Source organism: Moschus berezovskii, chromosome 22, assembly GCF_049115385.1.
Source record: "Moschus berezovskii isolate FMDL1 chromosome 22, NW_MosBer_1.0, whole genome shotgun sequence".
Classification (NCBI taxonomy): Eukaryota; Metazoa; Chordata; class Mammalia; order Artiodactyla; family Moschidae; genus Moschus; species Moschus berezovskii.
This window is the reverse complement of record NC_142481.1, coordinates 4,707,226-4,730,447: the sequence shown is the minus strand read 5'-3', so window position 1 is coordinate 4,730,447 and position 23,222 is coordinate 4,707,226. Positions and strand designations below refer to the sequence as shown.

Sequence of the window (23,222 nt, the reverse complement as noted above, 5' to 3'; positions counted from 1 at the left end):
TGCTCTCACCAATATTGTGTGGGCACAGGTCAGACACATAAAAGCCACTGGGGCGCCTGCCACAGAAAGACTCCCATGTGAGGATAGGGGGCACACAGAATGGATCAGGGCACAAGGGTGTCCGCCCCCAGCAAGGCAACTTCCGTCCACCATGTCAGGCACACGGTGGTTGAAGCAAAACAGAGACCATTGTCCCCGGGCCACCGCCTCCCCGATATATTGTAAGGCGGATTCCGCAGCCTTCTTCCCTGTCACTTTCACGTCTTTCCCTTTTGGTCCGCATTGATTTACAGGACCTGGGTGTTGCCTCTTTAGTGTATTTGCCCCAATTCTACTATGGCAAAATGCGTTTTTATATTATATTACCTCATAGAAATTTAAAATAAATTGACAAAATCTTAGCACATTTTCCACTATATTATTAATGGTTGATTCAAACTATGACAATTTTTAGATTATATAAAGAAACCTTTATTAAAAGTTCTGATTGGAATATAGCTGTTTTTCAATGTTGTACTCCTATACAGTAAAGAGAATCAATTGTAAATATCAGTCAGTTCAGTTCAGTCACTCAGTTGAGTCTGTGATCCACGGTCTGGAGCAAGCTAGTCTTCCTTGTCCATCACCAATTCCCAGAACCTGCTGAAACTCATGTCCATCGAGTCAGTGATGCCACCAACCGTCTCATTCTCTGTCGTCCCCTTCTCCTCTCATCTTCAATCTCCCCCAGCATCAGGATCTTTCTCAGTGGGTTAGTTCTTCGCATCAGGTGGCCAAAATATCGAAACTTCAGCTTTAGCATGTCCTTCCAATGAATATTGAGGACTGCTTTCCTTTAAGATGGAGTGGTGTGATCTCCTTGCAGTCCAAGGGACTCTCAAGAGTCTTCTCCAACACCACAGTTCAGAAGCATCAATTCTTCGGCACTCAGCTTTCTTCATGGTCCAGCTCTCACATCCATACATGACCACTGGAAACACCAAAGCTTTGACTAGATGGACCTTTTTCAGCAAAGTAATGTTTCTGCTTTTTAATATGCTGCCTAGGTTGGTCATAGCTTTTCTTCCAAGGGTAAGCTTTACTTTCATGGCTGTAGTCACCATCTGCAGTGATTTTGGAACTCAAAAAAATAAAGTCTCTCACTGTTTCCACTTTTTCTCCTGCTGTTTGCCATGAAACGATCTGACCGGTGCCATGATCTTCATTTTTTGAAGGTTGAGTTTGAAGCCAGCTTTTTCACCTTTTCTTTCAGTTTCATCAAGAGACTCCTCAGTTCCTCTTCGCTTTCTGCTATAAGGGTGGTTTCATCTGTATATCTGAGATTATGGATATTTCTCCCTGAAATCTTGATTCCAATTTGTGCTTCTCCAACCCGGTATGTCACATGACGTACTGTGCATATAAATTAAATAAGCAGGGTGATAATATACAGCCTTGGTGTACTCCTTTCCCAATTTGGAATCAGTCCATTGTCACATGTCCAGTTCTCACTGTTGCTTCTTGACATTTGCACAGATTTCTCAGGAGGCAGGTAAGGTAGTCTGGTGTTCCCATCTCTTTAACAATTTTCCACAGTTCCTTGTGATCCACAAAATCAAAGGCTGTGGTGTAGTCAATGAAACAGATGTAGTTGTTTTTCCAGAACTCTCTTGCTTTTTATATGATCAAAGGGGTGTTGGCAATTTGATCTCTGGTTCCTCTGCCATTTCTAAATCCAGCTTGAACATCTGGATTCTCTCGGTTCACATACTGTTAAAGCCTCGCCTGGAGAATTTTGAGCCTTTGCTATTGTTTGAAATGAGGGAAATTGTGTAGTAGTTTGAGCCTTCTTTGGCATTGCCTTTCTTTGTGATTTGAATGAAAACTGACGTTTTCCCATCCCGAGACCACTGCTGAGTTTTCCAAATTTGCTGGCTTACCGAGTGCAGAACTTTAGCATTATCATCTTTTAGGACTTGAAATAGCTCAGCTGGAGTTCCATCACCTGCACTAGCTTTGTTGGTCGTCATGCCTTCTAAGGCCGACTTGATTTTGGATGCCAGGACGTCTGTTACTAGGTGAGTGATCACACCATCGTGGTTTTCTCAGTCATTAAGATCTTTTTTGTGTAGTTCTTCCAAGTATTTTTGCCAACTTCTCTTAATATCTTATGCTTCTTTTAGGTCCATCCCGTTTCTGTCCTTTATTGTTCCCATCTTTGCATGAAATATTCCCAGTACCTCTAATTTTCTCAAAGAGATCTCTAGTCTTTACTGTTGTATTCATTTCCTTCCCATTTAGGTCTCCACAGAGCAATGAGTAGAGTTCCGTCTTTCAATCACAGTTTTAAAATCTCTCTTCTTATTTAATTTCTTAAACTAGTACTTTATTAAGTGTATCTTATGTGTATTCAGCTTCCTCGGACACTGTCTTATGTGTCCTCAGTTTCTAATTAGTTCTCTGTCACTATCATTTATGATTTTTAGATGAAAGATCTAATAGACCATTCTCAGAAACATGTGTGGCAAGAAGTGGATTTAAGAATTACTAGGCACCTAGGATTTGTGAAAATGTTTGGTCTCTCCACTTAAGATGACTAAAAGCAAGAAGTAATCATTAGATTGCCTATCACCTTAATTCAGTGGTCCTTGGAGGTTTTTATTGTGCTTCTTCCCCTGTAACCTATTTATTTGCCGTCTCATTTTGTCCAGTGTTCTGTTTATGGTCTCTGTTTTGAAGGGTGCAGGAACCTAGCTAGCCTTCCTTCTGGTGTCTGCACCTTGGTGGGTGAGGTTGGTCCAGATGTGTGTGCCCTTTTCCGCTCTTGATGTGCTTTGATGGCATTTAACTGTGACCAGAGCCTGCCTGGGTATTCAGGGTGTTTCCGCATTGTTCTGTGGTTGTTACTGCCCTGTTTGTGATGGTGCCTGCTCCCTGCGTGGTGGAGTAGAGCCCCCGCATCTGATTCTTCGCTGTGATTCTGATCTGCGGTGCCAGGCTCGTGGGATTGGAGCACACCCAGTGGGAGAGAAGTCAGAGTGTTACTCCTCTGGGGACGTTCACCTCAGGGTGGGCCCTGGTGTCCCCTGTCATGTGTTCTACAAGCTCTCATGTTATATAGTGCTGGCACTGCTCTTGGCCCCTCCTTAACCATGGGCATGGTGGCACATGGCACTGGGGTCTCTCAGATGTTTTCACAAGGTCACCAGCGTAGATTCAGTGAAGTCAGGTCCTGGGATTACTTTTAGCATGGAGCTGGACCCGCTGTGGTGCTATGGGGCAGCTCAAGCTCTGTCCTGGCCCAGCCCCCTTCTGTAGGAGCCCACATATCTACAGCTCCTAAAGCTAACCTGCCATGACTTGTAGAGCCCTGGTTGTTGATTCAGATGCGCTGTAGGGGCTGAGGTTTCAAAGCCGGTCATGGGTGTAAGACCAAGGCTTGTGTTGCTGCAAGGAGAGGTTTCAGCTTTTCTTCTTTATCCCTGGGCTCAGCTGTGCGTTCAGCTCCATCTGTGCGTGTGACCAACTCACAGGTGTCTGCTCCAGAGGCTGCCCCAGAGCACAGGAGTCTGCTGACTGTGGAGGAGGTCGATGGGGGAGGCCATCGCTTGAGGCTCAAGCAACTGGAGTTCTTCATAGTTGCTGCCAAGCAGGGCCCGGCACATGGGACAGGGAATGCAATGGGCTTCTTCTTTGGCCATCACTCACCAGTGGTGCTCTGCTCTATGCTGGTTCAGGCTTCACCACAAGCATCCCCTTTGCAGAGCTCCTCCCTCACTCCCATCCCTTCAGGATGTTTCCTCATAGCCAACCGCAGTCCCCTGCCTCGGTCTGCTCTGCAGACCCCACATTCCAGCACCCAGCCCTTGTCTGCAGGGGTGGACACCCTCTCAGGCTGGCCGGGCAGGGCTGCGGTCAGTACCCTGCGTGCAGGTCTCACTCTGTCCTGCTGCCACAGGCTGGTTTCCATGTGCTCTTCCCACAGAGAATGAGCCTCTCCTTCTGTCCAAACTGAGATCCCCCAGTGAGGGGCTTCCCCGGATATGGAGACCTCTCCTCTCTTTCATCTCCCCGCAGGGTTCCAGACCCCAACCCACTTCCTCTCCTCTTCCTTTTCCTTCTTCTTTCTTTTGTCCTACTTGGCTCAGCAGGAATCTTTCTCGTCCTTTCAGATTTCCAAGGGCCTCGGTTAGTGTTCAGCTTTGCTCTGTGAGAATTGTTCCATTTCTCATTCATCTGTGGAGAGAGAGGTGATCTCCACATCGGCCTAATCCTGTGGCATGTTGATCCTTCCGTCTCTGTTTATTTTTAAACTAGCTATGGTCATCAACTTTCTCTAAATCTTTAAAGATATTCACTGAGAATAGCAGAGAAAATTACTTGCTATTTGGTATCTTTCAGCTATGTCTCCACAAGACACCCAGGATTTGATGCCGAAGAATCCAGCATTAGAAGATGTATTCCCAAAAGCAATCCTAGGAATATCTCTCAGAAACTTAAATTTAATGAAAGACATGGAATGTATGAGGGTGTATGAAAGACAGAGAGGATGTTTATATGGACATAGAGAAATGGAGACAGTTACACATAATGCTAACATTACTGCAAAAAGACATGAGCAACCTGAGTCAAACTGGGAGAAACACCAACTTCAGACTTCAACATCTGTGGAGAAGTGCAAGTGGTTAAGAAAAGATTTCCGTCCTTTTTTGAAACATACGTGTTCTCGAAAAGGAAAGGGGGAAAATCTGGAAGGTAATCTAGTCTCTACTGCAAATACTCCTTCAGACAATTCTGAATGTAGGCTTCGATTAAACATACATTCAAGCATGTCTGAACACCTACAATTTAACAGTGAGTGGGAAAACTCACAATCTAATCAATTTGAGGGATCCATAAGCAGGGGGTCATTTTTCTTCCCCCAACAGATATTTTCTCTCCATTCCAAGATGTATAATGTTGATGATAATAGAAGAGATGCCATCCAAGCATCATTGTTCAATACATATTGTGATATGGTTAATACACAACCACTTTCCACGTGTAATAAAATGAGTCAGACCTTAAGTAAGAGCTCCAGCTCCAATAATTACAAAAGCATTTATGCTGGACTGAGAAGGTATTCAATCAATGAAATTGGGTGTATGGTTGAAGGAGACTCAAACCTTATAAAACATCAGGGACCTGAATCTTCAAACAAGGATTATAAAAGTAATAAATTTAGAAATACCTTTGATCAAATATCAGGTTTTTTCACTAGATAAGAGTACTTGTACTGGAGAGAGGACTTGTATTGAATATGATAAGGTTTCTAATCAGTCTTCAGAACTTATTCAACAGGACATCGTTCAGAATCCACAGAAAGAAAAGAAGTGTAAGATATGTGGGAAAGTGTTTAGGAACTCATCCAATCTAAGTAGACATAAGAAAATTCATACAGGAAGGAAACCTTTCAAATGTACAGAATGTAAGAAAGCATTTAACCATAGCTCCCTTCTTACTCAACATCAGCAAATTCACGCTGGAGAGAAACCTTATGAATGTACAGAATGTGGCAAAGCCTTTACTTACAACTCAGATCTTATTGAACATCGGCGAATTCATACTGGAGAGAAACCTTATAAATGTACAGAATGTAGCGAAGCCTTTCTCTGTTACTCACGTCTAACCTACCATCAGCGAATCCACACTGGAGAGAGACCTTATAAATGTACTGAATGTGGCAAAGCCTTTAGTCAGAGTGCTCATCTCACTAAACATCTGAGAACACACACTGGAGGGAAACCCTCGTCATGGAACAAGTGATGGAAGAGGTGAAAACATGCATGAAAAACACAAGAGTTAATGTAAGAAACCAATGGGAATGATGTAACAAATATGTTCAGTTCAGTTCAGTCGCTCAGTCGTGTCCGACTCTGCGCGACCCCGTGAATCACAGCACGCCAGGCCTCCCTGTCCATCACCAACTCCCGGAGTTCACTCAAACTCATGTAGAAAAGTATTTAATCAAAAGTTAAATCGAAATAAATATCAGAGTTTGCATACTAGAACGCATTTCATCAATCTTGTTTTCAGAAGTTTCTCTGAAGTAGAATGATTGTAGAGAGGACTCCATAGTTAAAACACATAGAAAGTTGACATATTAGCATGAATCGTGAGATGAAGTTGATGGTTAGAAAGTTACAATTCTTAGCATTGTATGTGTGAAAGTGAAGTCACTCAGTCGTATCCAACTCTTTGCGACCACATAGACTGTAGCCTACCCGGCTCCTTTGTCCATGGCATTTTCCAGGGAATAGTACTGGAGTGGATTGCCATTTGTATGCTTGTTTATAATGACATGATGAGGTTCTTTGACGTGAATGTAATTCAACACTCAATCCATACTAAGCTTTCTTTCTACTGTATTTGGAAACATAGATCTTTGATGGTTTATTAAAGATTAGCTTTTTTATATTGTGTTGCAACCATTTCTGTCTATTCTCCATTAGAAGATGAAGGATACCATAATGTAAAATGGAAATGACCATCTAAATGGAGGTGTTTGGCATTGATGTGAAATATCTGAAGGTTGCCATGATGTAAGTGATCATTTAATCTTTCCACGTATTAAAGTAAGATAGAAGTTGGTTCTAAGGTTTCAATAGTAATATCCTTGATTTGTAAGAAAACAATGACAGTTCACCTCAATGTTGATGTATCTTTATAATATCAACACAAGTCATGATTATTACTTGACAGTGTTGAACTCAGCTTCTGTGATAACCTAGAAACGTATTAGAAACTCTTCCTGGAAAAGGCTTGGAATTAGTGTATACCATGCTTGCTAAGTGCTTCCTAGGCTTTGTTCCGTAAGCCATAAAGGTCACCAATCTCACATCCTTATATCAAACAATTAATATTGTTGACAGCTTTTCTAAGCTGTTCCATTATATTGTTGCTTCAGCATCTGTCTGGGGAGCAGGCAGCCTGTGATTCCTTGAACTCATACCAGCCAGTCCTGTGAGCACTTCCACTAGATGGCCCCCTTCCTTGAGATCAGCAGTCTTGCTGAACCCCAGGGTCTACTTCACAGGCCCCCCTTCAATGACACCCTCACAGTGCTCACCGGATTCCTTGTTTTGGTTTCAGTGGATTAATTCACACACACCCTGGGGAGCCCAGAGCACCTCGCCCAGCATAACTAATTAAGGATAAACCACAAGAACTGGTATTTTCTGTGCCTGATTCTAGCTTTGACCTCTCTCAGAAATTCCTGCCCTAAATCCTCCCCTACAGAGAGGTCTTATGTGCAGTGAGTGTGAGGCTTTGAGCTCAGAACTCCTGAACATTGGTTTGGGGGAAGAAATATCAGAAAAAACAGGATTTGCTGATGACTCCTTTCATGGCCCCACTGTAGACCTGAAGATTCATAACTTGTTGGAGTGGGGACCTGACCACCAGGGATTTGTATTCATTGAAATGATTCAGAAGAAATCTTTAGCCAAGTGGTTTCCATCTGGTTTCCCATCAGGATCAGGTGACCAGTGTTAGGACTGACCTCACAGATGCCCTGCCAACAGAGTTCTATGTTGGTCCTGTGGGAGCATCAGTGTGGTGTGTAGGAAGTGCTCCAGGGGATTCTAAGGAGAGGCTCAGGTTAAGGATGTGGCTCCTGGTCCATCTGTGAGAGCTGAGCCCCGGCTTCATCCATGAAGAGGCAGCAGGGTTGGTCTAACTGGATTTGGACCGGGGAAGTCAGTCAGCTCACATTAGTTCACAAGCTGGTCTCCAGGTAGGAATTGATTGTTTCTGAATCTCTCCTGAGACAGAGGACAGGACAGGTCAGTCTTCTCAGCTTTTCAAGGTCCTTCTTTCTGTAGGAGCAGTGGTTGCAGGTTAAAGAGCTGAGTTGATGCCCTCCAAGGTATTTTCTCAAAATTCAGAAGTGCGTTTGCAGTGTAACATCCCCAGAGAAGACAGAGCAGGAGGAAGAAGAGGAGGAAATGGCAGCTTCTCAGGTGAATATCCTGTCCAGGATCTGGGGCTGCATCTGCTTTTCCTCCTGAAATGCCCGAATGAGAATCTGCAAGCCTTTAGCTCTCTGCTCCTAATTTTTCTTCTCGGTCATTTGTTATCATCTTATTTTTTCCCATTTCTTCTTATAATATTGAAGACCTGCCCTTTAGAATACTTTCTTTGTCCCAGAGCCTTTTCTCCCTTGTCTGCATGCTCGTTTTCTATGGAGCATGCTGAATTTTCAACGTGAATCAGCGACTTTCAACTGTTGAAACTATTCTTTTTGTGAGAGATCAGCATGGGGAGACACTCCAATCCTCACTCCCACTGGGTTGTGGTTTGGTGTTGGATTTTAGGGACGTTGGGAAATGCAGTAATCACTTAGCACCTGGATGCAATTTAGATATTTAAAACAGAGTTTGAATGTGCCATTATACATAGAACCAACTCTCTTCTGTCCATGGGATTTTTCAGGCAAGAATTTTGCAGTGGGTTGCCATTTCCTTGTCCCGGGGATTCTCTCCACCTTGAGACTGAAGCCACATCTCCAGCATTGGCAGGCAGATTCTTTACCACCGAGACAGCTGGGAAGCCCGGTGACTCAACCTAGTGGTCCCGAGTTTTTCAGAAAATTTTCAGAAATAAAAAAACTAGGAGATACTGTCCTTTGCATTGCTAATACTTACTAGCTAAATGCATTATTAGGATACTAAACAGGGGAAGTGTGTGTGAAATTAAATTTGCATAAAATTGACATTTTTTAATGTTAGATTCAAGTTATACTTTCCTTGTTAATTCCAAAATGCCCATGCAGTGGTAGTGCATCTTTCATGTGATCCATCACACCATGACATCTGATGCCCACTGGTTCTGGAGACATCTCTCTGACATCATGAGACTATGAAATTCTACTTTTTTCCTCTCTCTTTAAACAAGGTTATGGAAAAAAGAAATAAGCAATGTGTGGAAACACTCATACTTAATGGAGAAACTCCCCATCTTCTTGGTTTCTCTTTGCTTCTGAGAATGAACACTCATTGTGTTGATTATAGATAGTGGTGTAGGCGTATTGATCACTCAAGCCCAGGTATGATGTTTCCAGAAGACTCCGCACTCAAATCACACACACCGTCTTTTTACCACATTTTTTTTTAATTTTTTCAAAATGTTTACAACAGTTATAATGGTGCTAATCTGTTTTCCACTCTGTTGAAAGATAAAGCTCTACACAAATGATACAGTGTTTCAAGAAAGAAAAGCTTCAGAACCAAGAGTCGTAATTTATCTTATACTGCTGTGTATGTTTCCACCCTAAATGTATGTAAAATAAACAAAGAGTATCATCCACAAGTAGATGTATATATATATTTACCCTTTAAAAATGATCTTGATTTTCTTGACATGAATAACTTTAATATTCTTAGTAAGTATAATCTCATTTTCACGTATTCCTGTGTGCAGAAAAATTTTGAAATTATTTGATTGATTTTTTTCTTGTTTTGGTATTCTCTCAAGTTATATAAAGTTCTTTTGAAAAATACACTGATTTAATGTTTGGCTCACTTGTGTCTTAGTAGCAGGCAGGGTCTTGGAGCCGTGTGGGAGAGTTCGTTGACACGGGAAAACTTTAGCTATGGGGTGTGGGATCTGTTTCTCTAAGAAGGTATTGAACCCATCCCCCTGACTTAGGAGCTGAGAGTCTTAGTCATGGACTGTCAGGGAATGTTTCATAGTAAGATTCCTGTGTGCTGTTTCCTATCTCTCTTGAGCCCTCTGTTCCTTATCACTCCCTGTCAGGAGGGAGAAGAGTGGCAAGCCACTCCCAGGACTGAGCCAATAGAGATGGGATGCTTGTGTAGGATTTCCTTCATTCAGTTCAGTCGCTCGGTCATGTCTGACTCTTTGCGACCCCATGAATCACAGCACACCAGGCCTCCCTGTCCATCACCAACTCCCGGACTTCACTCAAACTCATGTCCATCGAGTCGGTGATGCCATCCAGCCATCTCATCCTCTGTCGTCCCCTTCTGCTCCTTCCCCCAATCCCTTCCAGCATCAGAGTCATTTCCAGTGAGTCAACTCTTCCCATGAGGTGGCCAAAGTATTGGAGTTTTAGGTTTAGCATCAGTCCTTCCAATGAACACCCAGGACTGATCTCCTTTAGAGTGGACTAGTTAGATCTCCTTGCAGTTCAAGGGACTCTCAAGAGTCTTCTCCAACACCACAGTTCAAAAGCATCAATTCTTCGGCAATCAGCCCTCTTCACAGTCCAACTCTCACATCCATGCATGACCACTCTAAAAACCATAGCCTTGACTAGTAATGTCTCTGCCTTTTAATATGCTATCTAGGTTAGTCATAACTTTCCTTCCAAGGAGTAAAACAACTTTTAATTTCATGGCTGCAATCAGCATGTGCAGTGATTTTGTAGCCCCAAAAAATAAAGTCTGACACTGTTTCCACTGTTTCCCCATCTATTTCCCATGAAGTGATGGGACCAGATGCCATGATCTTTGTTTCCTGAATGTTGAGCTTCAAGCCAACTTTTTCACTCTCCTCTCACTTTCATCAAGAGGCTTTTTAGTTCCTCTTCACTTTCTGCCCAAAGGTGGTATCGTCTGCATATCTGAGGTTATTGATATTTCTCCCAGCAGTCTTGATTCCAGCTTGTGCTTCTTCCAGCCCAGACTTCCTCATGATGTACTCTGCATATAAGTTAATTAAGCAGGGTGACAATATACAACCTTTTCCTATTTGGACGTACTCCTTTTCCTATTTGGAACCAGTCTGTTGTTCCATGTCCAGTTCTAACTGTTGCTTCCTGACCTGCATACAGGTTTCTCAAGAGGCAGGTCAGGTGGTCTGGTATTCCCATCCCTTTCAGAATTGTCCACAGTTTGTTGTGATCCACACAGTCAAAGGCTTTGGCATAGTCAATGAAGCAGAAATAGATGTTTTTCTGGAACTCTCTTGCTTTCTCAGTGATCCAGCAGATGTTGGCAATTTGGTCTCTGCTTTTTCTAAAACCAGCTTGAACATCTGGAAGTTCACGGTTCACATATTGCTGAAGCCTGGCTTGGAGAATATTGAGCATGACTTTACTAGCGTGTGAGATGAGTGCAATTGTGCGGTAGTTTCAGCATTCTTTGGCATTGCCTTTCTTTGGGATTGGAATGAAGACTGACCTTTTCCAGTCCTGAGTTTTCCAAATTTGCTGGCATATTGAGTGCAGCACTTTCACAACATCATCTTTCAGGATTTGGAATAACTCAATTGGAATTCCATCACATGCACTATCTTTGTTGGTAGTGATGTTTTCTAAGGCCCCCTTGATTTCACATTCCAAGATGTCTGGTTCTAGGTGAATGATTATACCATCGTGATTATCTTGGTCATGAAGATCTTTTTTGTACAGTTCTTCTGTGTATTCTTGCCACCTCTTCTTAATATCTCCTGCTTCTGTTAGGTCCATACCATTTCTGTCCTTTATCAAGCCCATCTTTGCAAATGAAATGTTCCCTTGGTATCTCTAATTTTCTTGAAGAGATATCTTGTCTTTCCTTCATATTAGCTTTTCCAGTTGGTGAAAGGGATTATTTAGGATGCTCTTTTGATATGGATAGAAAGTGAAGCGGAATTTAAAAGCCTCTTGATGAAATTCAAACAGAAGAGTGAAAAAATTGGCTTCAATCTCAACATTCAGAAAACTAAGATCATGGCATCTGGTCCCATGAAATTAGAAGACGCTTATTCCTTGGAAGGAAAGTTATGACCCAACTTAGACAACATATTAAAAAGCAGAGATATAACTTTGCCAACAAAGGTTCGTCTAGTCAAGGCTATGGTTTTTCCAGTGGTCATGTATGGATGTGAGAGTTGCTGAGCGCCAAAGAATTGATGCTTTTGAACTGTGGTGTTGGAGAGGACTCTTGAGAGTCCCTTGGACTGCAAGGAGATCCAACCAGTCCATCCTAAGGGAGATCAGTCCTGGGTGTTCATTGGAAGGACTGATGCTAAAGCTGAAACTCCAATACTTTGGCTACCTCATGCGAAGAGTTGGCTCACTGGAAAAGACCCTGATGCTGGGAGGGATTGGGGGCAGGAGGAGTAGGGGACGACAGAGGATGAGATGGCTGGATGGCATCACCCATTCGCTGTACATGGGTTTGGGTGAACTCCGGGAGTTGGTGTTGGACATGGAGGCCTAGTGTGCTGTGATTCATGGGGTCACAAAGAGTCGGATACGACTGAGCGACTGACCTCAGCTGAACTGAACTTTGATATGTATTGCGTTTTGGCCTAATGGCCTCTATTGCTTCTTGCTTTCTTGGTACCTTGTAAAGTCTGGTCGTTTGATCTTTATCTGAAGAAGCTACCTTGTAATACAGTATATATACTCACACAGAATTCAATAAAGCACCCTTGTTCCACCAGAGAATTGAGTGCCCGTCTCCTTCTTTCTCTCTCAATCGCTCTCTTTCTGGCCGATTCCCTGGAGCGTGGAGGCCTGCTGCGTAACCAGGGAATATTAGCCTCTTTCCTTCTTTCACTTTCTTGTCGTCGACTCCGGACCACCATGTCCCTGTCCATTAAAGGACCCCAACAATGGACCACCGCAAAAGTCTCTCTAAAACTTCTATAAACTTCCATTAGCGTTGTCTCTGTGTATTTGTGTTTATTAGTTCAATTCTAGGTCACACAAACTGAAGCAATATTCAAGCTCTGCCATTTAATGAATGTTTGAAACAAATATTTCAAAAATCTGGAACTGCAATGGTGTTGATTTTATATTATTTGTGTGGTGCATTCAACAGTAAAAACTCTTAGAAAGACAGTTCAGTTCAGTTCAGTTCAGTTGCTAAGTTGTGACCGATTCTTCACGACCCCATGAATCATAGCACGCCAGGCCTCCCTGTCCATCACCAACTCCCAGAGTTCACTCAAACTCATATCCATCGAGTTGGTGATGCGATCCAGCCATCTCATTCTCTGTCGTCCCCTTCTCCTCCTGCCCCCAGTCCCTCCCAGCATCAGACTCTTTTCCATTGAGTCAACTCGTCACATGAGGTGGCCAAAGTATTGGAGTTTCAACTTGAGCATCTGTCCTTCCAATGAACACCCAGGATTGATCTCCTTTAGAATGGACTGGTTGGATCTCCTTGAAGTCCATGGAACTCTCACGAGTCTTCTCCAGCACCACAGTTCAAAGCGTCAATTCTTCGGCGATCAGCTTTCTTCACAGTCCAACTCTCACATCCATACATGACCACGGGACAAACCATAGCCTTGAATAGACGGACCTTTGTTGGCAAAGTAATGTCTCTGCTTTTCAATATACTATTTAGGTTGGTCATAACTTTGCTTCCAAGGAGTAAGCGTCTTTTAATTTCATGGCTGCAGTCAGCATCCATAGTGATTTTGGAGCCCAAAAATATAAAGTCTGACACTGTTTCCATTGTTTCCCCATCTATTTCCCATGAAGTGATGGGACCAGATGCCATGATCTAAGTTTTCTGAATGTTGAGCTTCAAGCCAACCTTTTCACTCTCCTATTTCACTTTCATCAAGAAGCTCTTTAGTTCCTCTTTACTTTTTGCCATAAGGGTGGTGTCATCTGCATATCTAAGGTTATTTATATTTCTCCCGGCAATCTTGATTCCAGCTTGTGCTTCCAGCCCAGTGTTCCTCATGATGTACTCTGCATATAAGTTAAATAAGCATATAATATATGCTAAATAAGTCAAAGAGTTGTAGCTGCCCTGGAGACTATTCTATCAGACCTCTCAAATTTGCAAAACAGTTCAATTTGAAATATGAATCTTTACTATTCTATCTCTTTGCAGCTCATGTAGCTCAAAATGGCTATTTATGGAGCAGATTTCTTCACATTACTAGTGAAAATAAGCTTGTTAAAAATGTGGAACACTGGCCCCACTCCAAAACTCTTGAATCAGAGTATGCTTTTTAAAAATGTCTCCTGTTTTCTTGATAGGCAATTTATCCTGTGTCACAGGCTTACAACACTCAAAAATGAATATGCCAATGTTGATCCGATTGTTTTATAATTTCTCTTCCAGATCAAAGTAGTTTGTGTAATGCTTTGTGGATCCTATCTCATCCTCTTTTCTTGGGGTAGAAATGTGGTGGAAAATATTACTGTGTAAACATGTTATTATTCTGTAATATCAGCACAGCACTAATCATAACCAGGTCTCTGAACTTGCTGTTTTCGTCTTGGGTCATATGAGGAAGTCTTCCCACAGCCACACAGCATCTGTCCTTTGTGTTTCAGAGACAGCTGACATTGTGGGATGTGGCCATAGGTTTTACTCAAGAGGAGTGGGAATGCCTGGTACCATTTTTCTAAATTCCGTATATATGCCTTAGTATATGATATTTCTATTTCTCTTTCTGATTTCCTTCACTCTGTATAGCAGGCTCTAGGTTCATCCACCTCATTAGAACTGACTCAAATACGTTCCCCTTTATGGCTGAGTAATATTCCATTGTGTATATGTACCACTACTTCTTTTTCTTTCATTCTTGTTGTTTGTTATTCAGTGGCTAAGTTTATGGAACTCTTGGATCCCATGGGATACAGCAAGGCAGGCTTCCCTATCCTTTGTCAACTCCCGGAGGTTGCTGAGATTCATCTCCACTGAGTCAAGAAAGCTATTCAACCATCTCACCCTCTGTCACTCCCTTCTCCTTTTGCTTTCAATCTTTCTCAGCATCAGGATCGTTCCAATGAGTTGGTTCTGCACACAGGAGACCAAAGTATCGCGGCTTCAGCCTCAGCATCAGTCCTTCCTATGAATATTCAGGATTGATTTCCTTATAGTTGACTTCTTTCAGCTTCTTGAGTCCATCAAGAGCCTTCTCCCGCACCACAATATGAGGTATCAGTTCGTCGGCGCTCAGCCTTCTTTATCGTGCAACTAGGAAAACCATAGCTTTGACCATATTGACGTTTCTATGTAAAGTTATATCCTGCTTTTGAATACGCTGTCTAGATTGGTCATAGCTTTCCTTCCAAGAAGCAACTGTCTTTGAATTTCACGGCTGAAATCACCATCCACAGTGATTTTGGAGCCCTCCTAAAGGCTGTCACTGTTTCCGTTTTCCTCATCTGTTTGCATTAAGTGATGAGACTAAATGCCATGACCTTAGTTTTCTGAATGTTGAGTTTGCTGCCAGCTTCTTGCACTCTCCGTTTCATCCCGTTAAGAGCCTCTTTAGTTCCTTTTCGCTTTCTGCCACTAGTGTGGTACCATGTGCATATCTGAGATCGTTGATATTTCTCCTGGCAATCCTGATTCCAGGTTCTACTTCACCCACCTTGGCATTTGCAGAGTGTACTCTGCATAGAAGTTAAATAAGCAGGGTGACAATATGCAGCTCTGAGGTCCTCCTTCCCTATTTGAAACCAGTCCACTGTTCCGTGTTTGGTTCTAACTGTTGCTTCATGACCTGCATATCCTTCATTGTGGAGTAGTGGTGATTCTGTAAATTCTCTGGCATAAAATAGTCCCAGCCTCCTCTTAAAATCAGGTTTCCTCTACCTGCTTTAACCTCAGTAGACCTTGAGTACAATTTCAGAATCTGACTTTTATGCATTTGTATTTTAAAGGTGCTTTCAATGAAGTCTTTGGGGAAATCCCTTTTTTTTTTTTTTTTTGGCTGTTTTAGCTTTCTACCTTGACTTCTCTTCTTACCTTAACCCTTAACACATACTGGATTGGAAACAGATGAATCACCACCAAAACACATATTCCTTTTTCTGATGAACATGTCTTGTGTTCTCTAAGCTGGACCTGGTCGCCTTTCAGGATCAAGTGAAGGATCCCTGGACCATAAATAAAATGGAGGAAACAGCAATACACCCAGGGACGTGTCAGTGGGTGGAGCAGATGACTCAGATGCAAGGGACGAGTATCGTGGAAGAAGCAATACTTCGTCATGTGGTTTGGGAAGACCTGCTTCTACGGAAATGATTTTGGATGAGCCTTGGTTTATTTCTGTCACTGTCATGGAGGGTCATCTCTTGCCCCAGTCTTGATTCTTTGTATCATTTTTGTATTTCTCTCCAGTGAATAATTTTCACATTCACAGTGAGGACAAGAATTCCTGTGTTGGCCTGGGACAAATGGCATGAACTGATGGCTCCTCCATTGAGCCATTGAGGAGGTTTCAGGAAAAACTGTGTGGATTTCTGAGTAACTATATTAAGCCCTTTTAAATCTTCTGATTCTGTCTCTAGTCAGAAGTCTGTGGGTGGAGTCGTGAACAAACTGCCAAACTTCTGGGAATACTGGGGACAGATATTATTTGTTTTCTACCCTATAATTTCCAGTTCTTGGAAACTACACGTATGATCTGATAAATTTCATCCTCAAATTCTTTCTTCACTGCTTAAGACACCTCCGTTCAGTGAGTAAATGCAAACCTGAATTTTACTTCAAAGTTTCTCTTAGATGAACTAACATTAAATATGTTAAGTGTATTTACCCTAGTTCCTCAGTGATAAAATACTCTCAAGAGTCTTCTCCAGCACCACAATGTGAAAGCATCAATTCTTCAGTGCCCTGTCTTCCCTATGGTCCAAATCTCAAATGACTATTGGAAAGATCATAGTTTAGACTAGATGGACTTTTGTTAGCAATTGATGTCTTTGCTTTTTAATGCACTAAGTTTGTCCTAACTTGCCTATCAAGAGGCAAGCATCTTTTGAATTCATGGCTGCTGTCACCGTTCACAGTGATTTTAAAGCCCAGAAAGAGAAAATCTCACTGTTTGCACTTTTCCCCCTCTATCATATGAAGTGATAGGACCAGATGTGATCATCATAGTTTTCTTAATGATGAGGTTTAAGCCAGCTTTTTCACTCACCTCATTCACCCTCATCAAGAGGCTCTTTAGTTCCTCTTCACTTTGAGCCAGTAGTGTGGAATCATCTGCATATTTAAGGTTGTTGCTCTTTATCCAGGCCATCTTGACTCTAACACTGCTGCTGCTGCTACTATGTCGCTTTAGTCGTGTTCGACTCTGTGCGACCCCAGAGACAGCAGCCCACCATGCTCCACTGTCCCTGGGATGCTCCAGGCAAGAATAGTGAAGTGGGTTGCCATTTCCTTCTTCCATGCATGAAAGTGAAAAGTGAAAGTGAAGTCGCTCAGTCGTAACTCTTCACGACCCCATGGACTGCAGCCTACCAGGCTCTTCCATCAATGGGATTTTCCAGACAAGAGTATTGGAGCGGGGTGCCATTGCCTTTTTCGGACTCTAACACTAAAGAAGCCTTTTCTAAAAGCAGATCTCTGAGCCTATGGAAAACAAAGGCAGCTATTCAGAAACCACCAGCTCTTTCCTACTTGGTAAGTGCAGAGAAGCTGGGGCAGGTGGGGTCGGGTTTGGTCCAGAGGCTGCCATCCGTAATTGTTCAGACCTTGGTTCTTGAATAGACTGATTCATAGAGGGTGTGGCTTAGTGATCAGTGCGCTCCCGGATCCATTCAGAAGTCGAGCTGTGATGGGCTTCCGTCTCTTATGTTTGTTGCTGTTCAGTCACTCACTGTTGTCATTCTAGGAATCAGCAAACTAGAATGGACTGGAATGGGGGAATTTAACTCAGATGACCATTATATCTGCTACTGTGGGCAGGAATCCCTTAGAAGAAATGGAGGAGCCATCATGGTCAACAAAAGAGTCCGAAATGCAGTACTTGGATGCAATCTCAAAAATGACAGAATGATCTCTGTTCATTTCCAAGGCAAACCATTCAATATTACAGTAATCCAAACCTATGCCCCAACCAGTAACACTGAGGAAGCCAAAGTTGAACAGTTCTATGAAGACCTACAAGACCTTTTAGAACTAACACCTCTTCACTTTCATCAAGAGGCCTTTTAGTTCCTCTTCACTTTCTCCCATAAGGGTGGTGTCATCTGTATATCTGAGGTTGTTGATATTTCTCCTGGCAATCGTTCTTCTAAAAAAAAAAGAAAAATTTGAAGTAAAATTCAGGTTGCATTCTCATTTTAGTGAGGCATCTTAGGCAGTGAAGAAAGAATCTGAGGATACAATTTTTATAAATTACGGTCATACGTGTAGCTTTTTGTGAATTGGAAATTATAGGGTAGGAAATAAATAATATCTGTCCTCAGTATTCCTAGAAGTTGGCAACTTGTCAGGACTCCACCCACACACTTCTCACTAGCACAGAATCAGAAGATTTGAAAGGGCTTAATATAGTTACTCAGAAATGTGCACAAATTTTCCTAAAACCTCCTCAATATGGAAGAGCCATCAGGTTATGCTGGTTGTCTCAGGGCAAGACAAGAATTCTTGTTTTCACTGTGAATGTGAAAATAAATCACTGGACAGAAATACATACATGATAGAAGAATCAAGAATGGGTCAGGAGATGACCTGCTGTGACAGTGACAGAAATAAACCCAAGCTTCTCCAAAATCATTTCTATCTAAGCAGATCTTCCAAAACCACACGACAAAGTATGGCTTCCTCCACGAAACTTATCCCTTTGACCTGAGTCATCTGCTTCATCTGTTGACATGTACCTGGGTGGATTGCTGTTGTCTCCATTTTACTTACATACCAGGGATCCTTCATTTGATCCAGAAAGGTGGCCTATTTTGGCTTAGAGACCACAAGACCTGTTTATCAGAAAGGTAACATGTGTTTTGCTGGTGATTCATCAATTTCCAATTCAGTATGTGTTCAGGTGAGAAGAGAAGTCAAGGTAGAAAGGTAAAATAGCCAAGAAAAGGATTTCCCCAAAGACTTTATGGAAAGTACCTGTATGCAGGTCTGGAAGCAACAGTCAGAACTGTACATGGAATAACAGACTGGTTCCAAATAGGAAAAGGAGTGCGTCAAGGCTGTATATTGTCACCTTGCTTATTTAACTTATATGCAGAGTACATCATGAGGAACGCTGAGCTGGAAGAAGCACAAGCTGGAATCAAGATTGCTGGGAGAAATATCAATGACCTCAGATATGCAAATGACACTACCCTTATGGCAGAAAGTGAAGAGGAACTCAAAAGCCTCTTGATGAAAGTGAAAGAGGAGAGTGAAAAGGTTGGTTTGAAGCTCAACATTCAGAAAACAAAGATCATGGCATCTGGTCCTATCACTTCATGGGAAATCGATGGAAAAACAGTAGAAACAGTGTCAGACTTCATTTTTGGGGGCTCCAAAATCACTGCAGATGCTGATTGCAGCCATGAAATTAAAAGACGCTTACTCCTTGGAAGGAAAGTTATGACCAACCTTGATAATATATTAAAAAGCAGAGATATTACTTTGCCAACAAAAGTCCATCTAGTCAAGGCTATGGTTTTTCCCGTGGTCATGTATGGATGTGAGAGTTGGACTGTGAAGAAAGCTGATCGCCGAAGAATTGATGGTTTTGAACTGTGGTGTTGGAGAAAACTCTTGAGAGTCCCTTGTACCGCAAGGAGATCCAACCAGTCCATTCGAAGGGAGATCGATCCTGGGTGTTCATTGGAAGGACTGATGCTAAAGCTGAAACTGCAATACTTTGGCCACCTCATGCGACGAGTTGACTCACTGGAAAAGACTCTGATGCTGGGAAAGGTTGGGGGCGGGAGGAGAAGGGGACGACGGAGAATGAGATGGCTGGATGGCATCACCGACTCTGTGGACATGAGTTTGAGTGAACTCCGGGAGTTGGTGATGAACAGGGAGGCCTGGCGTGCTGTGATTCATGGGGTCGCGGAGAGTCGGACACGACTGAGCTACTGAACTGAACTGAACTGAACCTTTAAAATACAAATGCATAAAAATCAGATTCTGATATTGTACTCAAACACTACTGAGGCAAAAGCAGGTAGTGGAAATCTGATTTTAAGAGGAGGTTGCCACTATTTTATACCACAGATTTTATAGAATTACCACTAATCCAGAGTGAAGGATATGCTGTCATGAAGCAACATTTAGAACCAGACATAGAACAACGAACTGGTTTCAAATAGGGAAAGGAGGACCTCAAGTCTATATATTGTCACCCTGCTCATTTAAATTCTATTCAGAGTACATTATGCAAATGATGTGCTGGGTGAATTACAACCTGGAGTCAGGATTGCCTGGAGAAATATCAACAACCTCAGACATGCACATGATACCACTAGTGGTAGAAAGTGAAGAGGAAGTAAAAAGGCTCTTAATGGGGGTGAAAGAGAAGAGTGAAAAGAGCTGGTTGAAAACTCAACATTCAGAAAACTAAGATCATGGCATTTAGTCCCATCACTTAATAGCAAATAGATGGGGAAAACAGAGACAGTGACAGATTTAATTTTGAAGGGGGTTCCAAATTCACTGTGGATGGTGATTGCAGCCATGAAATTCAGACACTTTCTCTTTGGAAGAAAAGCTATGACAAACCTAGACAGTGCATTAAAAACCAGAGACAACACTTTGTGAACTCTGGGCGTTGATGATGGACAGGGAGGCCTGGCGTGCTGTGATTCATGGGGTCACAAAGAGTCGGACAAAACTGAGTGACTGAACTGACTAATGGTTTTTCTAGTAGTCACATACGGATGTGATAGTTGGACCATCAAGAAGGCTGACCACTGAAGAACTGATGCCTCAAATTGTGGTGTGGGAGAAGAGTACTGAGAGTCCCTTGGACTCCAAGAAGCTCAAACAAGTCAACCCTAAAGGAAATCAATCCTGATTATTCATTGGAAGGATTGATGCTGAGGCTGAAGCTGCAATACTCTGATTACCTGGTGTGATGAGCCAACTCATTGGAAAGATCCTGATGCTGGGAAAGAGTGAAAGCCAAAGGACAGGGGAGTGACAGAGGGTGAAATGATTGAATAGCTTTGTTGACTCAATGCACATGAATTTGAGCAAACTCCAGGCGTTGATGAAGGATCAGGAAACCTGGCTTGCTGCATTCCATGGGATCCCAGAGTTCCATACAAGTTAGCCACTAAACAACAAACAACAAAATGAAGGCAAAAGAAATTGTGGTACATATACACAATGGAATATTACTCAGCCATAAAAAAAGGAATGCACTTTTGTCAGTTCAAATGAAGTGGATGAAACTAGAGCCTGTTATACAGAGTGCAGTAAGTCAGAAACAGAAAGATAAATATCGTATACTAACATATAACAGTGGAAGTGACACATAGATTCAAGGGATTAGATCTGGAAGAGTGCCTGAAACTACGGATGAATGTTCAAGACATTGTCCAGGAGGCTGTGATGAAGGCCATCCCCAAAAAAGAAATGAAAAAGGCTAATTGGTTGTCTGAGGAGGCCTTACAAATAAATGAGAAAAGAAGAGAAGCTAAAGGCAAAAGAGTAAAGCAAAGATGCAGAATTCCAAAGAATAGCAAGGAAAGATAAGAAAGTTTTCCTCAGTGATCAATGCAAAGAAAGAGAGGAAAACAACAGAATGGGAAAGAACAGTGATCTCTTCAGGAAAATTAGCGATATCAAGGGAAATTTTCATGCAAAGATGGGCAAAATAAAGGACAGGAATGGTATGGACCTAACAGAAGCTGGAGATATTAAGAAGAGGAGTCAAGAATACACAAAAGAACTGTACAGAAAAAGATGTTCACGACCAAGATAATCACGATGGCGTGATCACTCACCTAGAGCCAGACATCTTGGAATGTGAAGTCAAGTGGGCCTTAGAGAGCATCACTACGAACAAAGCTAGTGGAGGAGATGGAATTCCAGTTGAGCTATTTCAAATCCTGAAAGATGATGCTGTGAAAGTGCTGCACTCAATATGCCAGCAAATTTGGAAGACTCAGCAGTGGCCACAGGACTGGAAAAGGTCAGTCTTCATTCCAATCCCAAAGAAAGGCAATACCAAAGAATGCTCAAACTACCGCACAGTTGCACTCATCTCACACGCTAGTAAAGTCATGCTCAAAATTCTCCAAGCCAGGCTTCAGCAATATGTGAACCGTGAACTTCCAGATGGTCAAGCAGGTTTTAGAAAAGGCAGAGGCACCAGAGATCAAATTGCCAACATCCGCTGGATCATGGAGAAAGCAAGAGAGTTCCAGAAAAACATCTCTTTTGCTTCATTGACTGTGCCAAAGCCTTTGACTGTGTGGTTCACAATAAACTGTGGAACATTCTGAAAGAGATGGGAATACCAGACCACGTGACCTGCCTATTGAGAAACCTGTATGCAAGGTCAGGTCAGGAAGCAACAGTTAGAACTGTACATGGAACAACAGACTGGTTCCAAATAGGAAAAGGAGTACGTCAAGGCTGTATATTGTCACCCTGCTTATTTAACTTATATGCAGAGTACATCATGAGGAAGTCTGGGCTGGAAGAAGCACAAGCTGGAATCAAGACTGCCGGGAGAAATATCAATAACCTTAGATACGCAGATGACACCACCCTTATGGCAGAAAGTGAAGAGGAACTAAAAAGCCTCTTGATGAAAGTGAAAGAGGAGAGTGAAAAAGTTGGCTTAAAGTTCAACATTCAGAAAACAAAGATCATGGCATCTGGTCCCATCACTTCATGGGAAATAGATGGGGAAACAGTGGAAATAGCGTCAGACTTTATTTTTTGGGCCTCCAAAAATCACTGCAGATGCTGATTGCAGCCAAGAAATTAAAAGATGCTTACTCCTTGGAAGGAAAGTTATGACCAGCCTAGATAGCATATTGAAAAGCAGAGCCATTACTTTGCCAACCAAGGTCTGTCTAGTCAAGGCTATGGTTTTTCCCATGGTCATGTACGGATGTGAGAGTTGGACTGTGAAGGAAGCTGATCGCCGAAGAATTGATGCTTTTGAACTGTGGTGCTGGAGAAGACTTGAGAGTCCCTTGGACTGCAAGGAGATCCAACCAGTCCATTCTAAAGGAAATCAATCATGGGTGTTCATTGGAAGGACTGACGCTAAAGCTGAAACTCCAATACTTTGGCCACCTCATGCGATGAGTTGACTCACTGGAAAAGACTCTGATGTTGGGAGGGATTGGGGGCGGGAGGAGAACGGGAGGACAGAGAATGAAATGGCTGGATGGCATCACTGACTCGATGGACATGAGTTTGAGTGAACTCTGGGAGTTGGTGATGGACAGGGAGACCTGCCGTGCTGTGCTTCTTGGGGTCGCTAAGAGTCGGACATGACTGAGGGACTGAAATGAACTGAACTGAACTGTACATGTTGCACTATGGTATCCTTCATCTTCTAATGGAGAATAGATGGAA

General features: G+C 42.5%; 1 protein-coding gene across 1 annotated transcript in view; it reads left to right on the top strand.

Annotated features, from left to right (window-relative positions):
- LOC148774284 (uncharacterized) overlaps window positions 1–23,222 on the top strand; it is a 69,688-nt gene that overhangs the window by 6,062 nt on the left and 40,404 nt on the right. The gene's annotated exons all lie outside the window — the stretch shown is intronic.